The 9,031-nt window shown below is 36.4% G+C and overlaps 2 long non-coding RNA genes across 2 annotated transcripts; one reads left to right on the top strand and one right to left on the bottom strand.

Annotated features, from left to right (window-relative positions):
* Positions 1–906: 906 nt before the first annotated feature.
* Positions 907–6,135, bottom strand: LOC120437536. The gene is made up of 3 exons (XR_005611207.1): positions 6,002–6,135; positions 3,505–3,840; positions 907–3,266 (listed from the first exon to the last, which is right to left on the bottom strand). It is a non-coding gene; the product is annotated as an uncharacterized LOC120437536 (long non-coding RNA).
* A 198-nt stretch (positions 6,136–6,333) lies between these two features.
* On the top strand, positions 6,334–8,719 carry LOC120437540. The gene is made up of 2 exons (XR_005611213.1): positions 6,334–6,703; positions 7,787–8,719. It is a non-coding gene; the product is annotated as an uncharacterized LOC120437540 (long non-coding RNA).
* Positions 8,720–9,031: the final 312 nt, after the last annotated feature.

The following is a 9,031-nucleotide window of genomic DNA, read 5'->3' as shown; positions in this document are numbered from 1 at the left end:
GCTACAGAAGTTATTTTTGGATTTTATATCAAACTCTACCCACAAGAACGTGTTGCCACAGAGAATAGGGAGAGTGCAAGTGAGAGCATATTTGGCTTCCCATTATACAGCAACATGGCTCAAACGGAGGAACAGTGAATGACTTAGACACGCAAACACTCAAACAAATTCATCGGGAAATCAGGAGGATGTGAAAACAGCTTTGTGCTGATTTATTGATGTTACTGAAAACATCCAACATCCAACACCTCAGCAAGTGTCTCAGAAAGTATGAATGCACTTTGAATCACCTTGCTGTTGAATTGTCCTATATAAATAAACTTGCCTTGCCTTGAAAAACGCCATGATCATGACAAGAATTCCATCATATGTTTCAGTCATGGTTTCATTTTGTGCATTTTATGCAGAATACATGTTCCACATGACCTGAATTTCCCATCCATCCATCAGCTCTGCAAACATTTACCATATTATTTTATAACACAATGAAAACAAACTTCCTGACCAGTCATCTGTGCAAAATGCTTGTAAACCTTTTGAAGTAAGCTATTCATTTTTTTTTTAAAGTTTGGATTTAGGCAGTGTTGTCTTTAACTTCATTGAACACACGACCCAAATGGTCTGATAGATGAGCAGTTTGTGATTTTATAAAAAGCTGAAATGTTATTATCGCATGTGTTGAAATGTGTATGTGTGTGTGTGTGGTACATGTAGAATCTGGTCCAGTGGAAATGATTGTAGATTGAGGATTTCTATAAACGAGTGAACTCTTAACCCTAAATAAATGTGTCTGTTCCTCCAAACTCTGATTGGGGCTGCCACCCATGGTAGGTCAGAAAATTTCAGATAAAAATAGTTGTACATCTACACAAAACAAAATAAACAAATACTAATTTCAGACAAACATAAAATGTTGCTGTTTTTATTATCATTTGCACATTTCCAATACATTATGGGCCATTTATACATGTTCTTTAACTAAATTACACACACAATACAAAATATATAAGGAAAGATGTTTGCTTTAACTTTAGTTCATTGTATCCTGCTGGTCAGTATTTTGGGCAAATTATCAGCTCAATGTTAATTAGAAAGACTTTAATTCTTGCTGGATCAGACTCATTTCTTGGGACTTTCCAACAGATGCTTGAGAATATGATTTCAATTCTTTAAACTGTGCTTAATCAGTTAAACATTGCAGTTACAATAATAATATGTTTTAATAATTGCAGTTTTCTGTCTTGGGCTGACAGATAACTGATCCTCCATATTTTTCGTAATAATAATTTTTAATAGTTGTTTGATACTATATTTTCCCCCCCTCTTTCTTGAGGGACTCTTAGCTTTTATTTAACATACATAGTTAAAATTCTGTTTTTGTCGTGTATGCCAGTAGATCATAAAACCAACAACAGCAGCAAAAGGAAACACAGCAGACACACTCAGACCAACTTTCAGTCCAACAGATCCATCCTCCCTCTCTCCTCCATCCTGTGTGTCTGTTGGCCTGACAGATGTTCCTTGACTTGTGTTCTTCCTTATTTTATAATGTTTTTTGTTTTCTCTTACTTGAGGCACGGTGGGTGTCATGGAGGAATTGACGTTCACCTCTTTTGTTATTTAAGCCTAATATTAGCTTACTTATCAAACCATTGTTCATTGGTTTGATAAGTAACAGTGAAATTTCAACAGTGAAATTTCTTGGAAAATATGCAGCTGTTTTTGTTTCATGCTCGGATGCTATTGTTTTAGTTTCTCCAGTCAGATTTTCTCCTGATTTTCTGGCTTCCTTTTCCCAGCATCATCATCTAAGAATCTCTGGGACATTTCAAACAGGTTGCTGTTCAGCTGGAGGCTGGTATAAATCTTTACTCTGTTCTTGTTTACGTTTTCTGTAGAGCAAAAAAACTGAAACACCAGCAGTAACAAGAATTTCAAAAACTGAGAGACCAACATTCAGTCCAACAGGTCCATCCTTCTTCCCTCCATCCTTTCCCTTCACCCTCCTTCAATTCATTCAAAACAACTTTCCACTTGCTGTCAGTCTGATGCAGTTAAACAGTTTCTGGATTATTTGAGGTAGATTCCTAGTTTTCTATGATCTATTTGGGCTGACTGCCTGAGATCAAATCTGCATCAACTGCTTCAAAAGAAAAAGAGAGAAAAGAGAAAAAAAACATTTACAGCCACAAAAACACATGAATAGACTCAAATAAGACAACAATAAGGCTAAAACATTTATAAGTAAAAACATTCAAAAAGAGTAAAATAAATGAATAACAAAATGTGACCAGCTCTTGAAATATTTAAACTGACAACCAGAAAACAGAATGTAAAGTTCAAAAAGCTTCACAGATCAGAGGAAACATATAAACAGCTGCTGAAGATTCAGATTCTATCAGGTACAAGACACCACAGTCCAATTTTCCAATACATCAGAAGCCAAACATCATCTGTGTTGGAATTAAATTGACAATTTAATATATGTAAAGAACATGAAATGCTAACAGAAATGGTTTAGTGTTTTATTCAATATTAGGCAGCATCTAGTGTAAACTTTGCCTGTTGATGGCAAATGGTAAATGGCCTGCATTTGTATAGCACTTTACTTAGTCCCTAAGGACCCCAAAGCGCTTTACACTATGTCTTTGATTCTTCTTGGATCATTTTGGGTCTAATTTCTTAGATCTCTCCCACAGATGCTGGATAATGTTTTAAATTCTGAATTGCATTGTGATATTACAGTTTAAATAACCTACAAGTTTTAATAAATGCAGTTTCCCATTATGGATTGATTTACTGCTTCTTGTCCTTTTTCCTGATAGTAATAATAATAATAATAACAATAATAATAATAATGGTGATGATAATAGTAATAGTAAAATAATAAATCTCTTTTTTATCCTATTGAGAGGCAGTTAGCTTTTTATTTAACATCGTTTCTGCTGTAAAATCTTTTTTTAATTGAAGCAACTCTTTTGGTTTTGTAGATGTTCTTGTTTTAGGTTCTTCAGTCAGATTTACTCCTGCCTTTGTTGCTTTAGTGATACAGGCTTCTCTTACCCAGCATCACCATGTAAGAAGCTCTGAGATATTTCAAAGCTGATGTATTTCACTAGGATGCTGGAATGAATCCCGACTCTGTCGTTGTTTATATTTTCTGAAGATCCAAAAACCAACAGGAGCAGCAACAAGAAGCACAGCAGAAACTGACAGACCAACGATCAGTCCAACAGATCCATCCTCTGTGTCTCCTCCTGTCTGACCTGCAGGTGAGAAACAGGTGTGAGGTGTCAGCTGTCAGGTAGGTGATGAGTGAAGAACAGAACAGAATCCATTTCCTCTTCAAACTGCTGTCAGACATTATCTACTGCACTCTGATCACATCACTCAGACCAGCTGCTTTCTACAAAGTCTCATCAACAACATCTTTAGAAACAAACATCAACAACCAGGAAGCAGCTTCACCTCTGATCACACACACACTCAACTCTACTCACTCACCTGGAGGATCAACACTCAGATTGATGGTGCTGATGAGCTTCATAGGTTGTCTGACTCCCTGGACGACACGACACTCGTATGTTCCAGTGTCATTAATCGTCACATCCTTCAGAATCAATGACACGTCTCCATCCTTCATCTGTCTGTCCTGCAGATCCACCCGGTTTTTAAAAGATGGATGCTGGTTTTCTGGATCAAACTGCCCATCCCGGTACAAAATAACATATTCTTTTGGAAGGTCAGGTATGATCCACTTTACAACTATGATGTTGTTGTTTGGAGCTCGACATGTCAGAGTGACGTCCTGTCCAGACTGAGCTGTGATGTTTTTCTGGTCTGAAAGTGGAAACAACACAGAGCAGAGAGGTTAAAGGTCAAAGTACAACTGTTGACTTCAACAACAGCCAATCAGAATGAGAAACACACACACTTAGAGTTTGTAGTGTTATTTAAAATAACTAAGATTAACATCAGGATCTGTGTAATATACAAATCTATGCAGTGAAACGTGCTGATAATAAGTGAACATAATGTGTGAGAGAAAGCAGCCTCTCATTATAAGACACTGTGAGTCTCTGCATGCTGCCTTTATGGAGCTACAGCTGTTTGTATACACTGAACTAAAAGCTTTGTAGCTGTATACAGGGCTGGATCTAGAGAAATGTTTTTAGAGTGGCATGGAAATCAGATGAGGTGGCAAAATCAAAGACATATATGCAGCTTTTACCTTCTGTAATATCCCTTAAACTAAAACTAATGCTTCTGACTTTTTTGTACAACCATTTCATGCTTGCAAATTTTGCAGACCTAACCAACTAGCCAGATGCTAAACATCTCACAGCAAGCTGGACATGCTAAAGGAAGGTTGAAGTCATGCAGCTGTAGGGGAATTTATAGGAAAATGTTTATACTTTTATTTCTCTAACAAATGTTTGGGGCTGAAAGCAGGGTTTGATCTTTGGTATCATTCTATCATACTGGACTTATTTTTCTATGAAGGTTTGAACTTTGAGAGTGTTTAAACAAGAGAGAAAAGTGTGAAAATGTTCATGACTGTCACCGGGTTATTGCGGGTTATTTTTAGAACACAACTCCCGTGATTAATGCGGAACTACTTTTCCATGCATTGATCTGTGCAATATACATTTCTGGCTGTCAGTAGCAACTGCTGCCTATGATTGTTGGGGGGTGCACTTTGAATCAACAGCATGGGTATTTCAGATTTCAGCACATGTGGTTGATTGTTACAATCTCCAAATGCAATAAAGGTGAGTGTTATTAACATCTGGTGTTGAGGACAGGTCACAACTCCAAATCACACAAAGATTTAAGTTAAAATTGAAACAAGAAACAGTCTCTGTTGAAAGTTCAGACTGCAAACTGTGCACCAGTTTCTGTATTTTATCGATAGATTGTGCTCTGGAAAAATAATACGAAAGTTGCTACTGACAACAAGAAATAAAGCCAGGTGAGGGAGGGGGTTGCACTATGAAATATATATTAAGTTTTAAAATTTATATTCAGTGTCAATAGTAGCTAGATTCAAAGTGTTGATGCTAGCTTATTTTAATAAACATCAATATTAGATACAAAACTACGGTGCCATTAGGGGTGGCAAAAGATCATTGTAGGGTGGCACATGCCACTGCATGCCACCTCTGTAGATCCGCCCCTGACTGTATACTGACTCCTGAAACTACAACAGATCACACTGACATACATATTACACTTCTTTGTCTCTGCACCGCTGACCACGCGGTCAAATTCACGTTACTTCACCCAACCACGTGACATTTACACAAACAAACAAACTGATTCAATATGATACAAATTGTTTGGGAAGTAACATGTAAACCAGACTGATGTTTATTCCTCTTTATCTCAGAGGGAAACACCGTTTGGTTTATAAACCTCACCTGCAGAGACAAACACGAAGACACCGACAATCAGCAAGATCAAGCAGCGTGACGCAGTTACAGCAGACATTTCCGTGTTTCTGTTTCTGCTGATCTGACTTAGATTGTTCTAAAAGTTTAGTCTGTTGATATTTTCAGTTAACCTGAGTTTAAAACTTGACTACATGAGGTTAAATTTGAGGTTTAAATAAAGCTGAAACATTAGTTTTTCAGCTACTCGTTCAAATGCCACACTTTCGATGTCTCTTGAGGAGTCGCGTTAGAGTGACGTTTGGTAGGTTGGACTGTGACGATCATAAATAAGTGTGTCATAACCAAAGCGGTGAAATCTAAAGCAGGTCTGAGTGTTTAACAGGTTCAGTTCTTGAATGATCTCCACAGAACAACACAAACATAACCTCTCTCATCATCAATCATCAGCAACATACTAAAGACCATCATCAGCCAAAGGACTTCAAAATGACGTCACTGTATCAAAATGTATATTATACTATGGAGGCTACAGCTAAATGCTGTAGCCTCCATAAAACCACAGAAAACTTAGCCCTAAAAACTATAAAATATTATTTTTAAACACTTACTGTTCTTCTGAAGGAATCTCTGAAATCCTCAGAGTTTTTTCTAATCATCATGATGGAAAAAATAATCAAAATATTTTAAAAATTTAAAGAGCGAAAAAATTGTAAAAAATAAAATAAATAAAAATGGACCTCTTCACTAAACATTCAGAGAACAAACTGAGCTGTATTTCCTTATCAGCTGTTTTTATACAGACACACCTCAGATCTGTGACATCAGCACCCACAGCAACGCCTTAGCAACCACATTCCTCCACCTATCAGCTGTGAGTTCACATATTTGACAAACAAATGCCACAAAAACAAAGTCACAGTTGACTCTGAGCCCTCACAGTCAGCTGATCTTTCTGTCAAATAACTTAATGAAACCCTGAAATACAATAAATATTTTCAGGTCCTTGAAGTACACACGGGTGGGGGCTGGAAACCCACTCCACCTGTCACAGTCTGAAGACAGAATGTGGTTTCTGTTCAGTGTGTGAGGATCAGTATGATGTATAATAATGTGAGTAAACTTCAGCAGGTTCATGTCTGTGATGTAGAGAACAGGAACAAGCAGAGGTGCCCTGGATGTTTGATCTGTGCTCTGATAATTCAGCGTATCACCATGTGGGACAGGAGACTGGCCAGTACAAGTTACAGCCTGTCAGAGTGTCGCTCACATTTACTGACAAACAACAGATGCATCTGTTACTGAACTAAATGGTAAGTAATGATAAAATGCAGTCAACTGAAAATTGTCTTGTCGTCTTCCAAATGATCAGTAAGAAATTATCATGTGAGAAAGTGTGTTAAAAACAACAAACGGGAACCGGACCTCCAGCTTTCTTAAAAGTTAATGTTTGATTTTTCAGTTTATGTTCCTCCTATGAGGTGAAAAGGTAGACAGAAATACCAACATGATCCTTTAAAAGCAAGCAGGGGAAATTTGATAAAAGTTTAAGAGAAGTTTTTTGTTTTGTTTTTTATTTTTAGTTCATTGAGAAACATTAACTTGTAAACCAAACACTGTTTGGTTTCTAAATCTCATCTGCAGACACAAAAACAAAAACACAGACAAACAGCAAAATGGATCAGAGTAAAACAGACATTCCTCTGTTATCTCACCATGATAATCTATTTTGTTTTGGGTCTGTTGGTATTTCTATTGAATAAGAGAATCTTGATTTCATGAACCTGACTAAGATTAAATTCAAGGTTTAAATTAAGTCACTGATTATGGTAAAGGATCTGTCTGTGCACTACTTGCTTGATGACCCATAAAGTCATGTTGGGGAGAAGTTTGCGTAACTACATATAAATGTATCATAATAAAAAGGTGAACGATGGAGGAGGCAGCATTTAGCTGTAGCCTCCATAAAACCACAGCTGTTCTGGAGAACTTTGTCCACCTTTGATTGTCTTTAAGTTGTGTTGGAGCCACAGAGAGCAAATCTTTGTTCTTTATGGAGAACCAGTGAGGCTGTTTGGACTCTCCTATGAAACATCTGTTTACAGTGAGGGACAAAGAAGCAGCAGAAACAGACACTTAGTAAACATGTACAGACAGGCAGCAGCAAATAGTATATAATAGCAAATAATAGCAGGGAGAGAGAGGGTGCAGTCCTGTGATTTACTTCCTGTAAATCACAGGATTGTAATCACAGTACAGGAAAGTAACTGGTTACATTTAATCTTTGTGATTGAGGTGATTTTCTTCTTTATATTGTGTCAGATAAAGTCTGACAGCTTTTGGTTCTTCAGATGATAAAACACATTGAATTAATTTCATATGATGTGTTTTCACAGATGAAACCAGCCAACAGTAAATCAGGTGCTTCACACTAACTCCACATGACATTCATCTGTAACCAGCTGAACCAGTTAGTGGTAACAGTAACTGGTTATTCCACTAACGCTCACAGATTTCAGTCAACCTGTCAGATTAACTAAAAGACTGAAAGATGTCATTTTAAACTGTTACTGTTGTTCTGAAGGATCCCTGACACAGTCTTCTGATCATCAGGATGGAGAAATTATCCACTTGAAGCAACAAACCCTCGACACACCTGTGTGATATCATAGCAACATTTTAGAAACCACATTCCTGTCTTCTGTAGCTTCATACATACATATTTCCAATCCAACTTTATTTGTAGATTACTTTAAAAACAAAATGGTTTACCAAAGTGCTTTCTAGAGTATTTCACAACAGATAAATTTACAAAGTAACAGAAAGTCAACATGTTTGAGTTAAACAGATAGATATGTAGAGACAATCTCTCAACACACTCTGTTTAGTGGGAAGTTGTCTGACTGAGAATGGAGATCAACTTGGTCCAAAGAATTAACTTCAAAGCTCGCATGTCTCTAAACATGTTGTAAAATGTTATGTACAACGTGTTTAGATAGGAGTCAAACAAGAAGAGGCGGCTTTTTGTAATCCTTTACACACAATACCAACAAAACCAACCTTGATTGTTCAAAATATATGTTACCTTTAAAAACTAAAATAAATAAATAAATAAATAAAAACAAAGCATTCATCATAAATCCAGCAGGAATGATCCCATACACATGAATAAAAAAACCCACTCACACTTACCATTGATCCACTCATTAAATCATGAAATTATATGTTATGAAATTATCATGGCTTAAAACCACTAATTTGCAAAAACCACATTAATAAATTTTAGACCACTTACTCTAAGTGTCAACATCTATAGACTTTTAAAAAGTTTTAAAAAAAGCAGGTATGATCCCATACTCAAACAACATTAATGCAAACAAACAAACAAACAAACAAACAAACAAACAAACAAACAAACAAAACACTTACCAGTGATTCCCTCATTAGGTCATCAAATCTTAAGTTATCAAATCATTAAGGGTAAAAGTAAATACCTGATTTGATATTATAATTCATATTAATGAATTTATTTTTACAGCACCCACTACAACTGTCACAATCTAGAGACAAAATCTTTATCACAGTTTCACTGTTTTAACAAACTAAACGAGCCATGAGGAACAGAAAGAAGTCCAGGCTGA

This window comes from Oreochromis aureus, linkage group 3 (assembly GCF_013358895.1).
Source record: "Oreochromis aureus strain Israel breed Guangdong linkage group 3, ZZ_aureus, whole genome shotgun sequence".
Lineage (NCBI taxonomy): Eukaryota > Metazoa > Chordata > Actinopteri > Cichliformes > Cichlidae > Oreochromis > Oreochromis aureus.
This window is presented reverse-complemented; position numbering and strand designations above follow the sequence as displayed.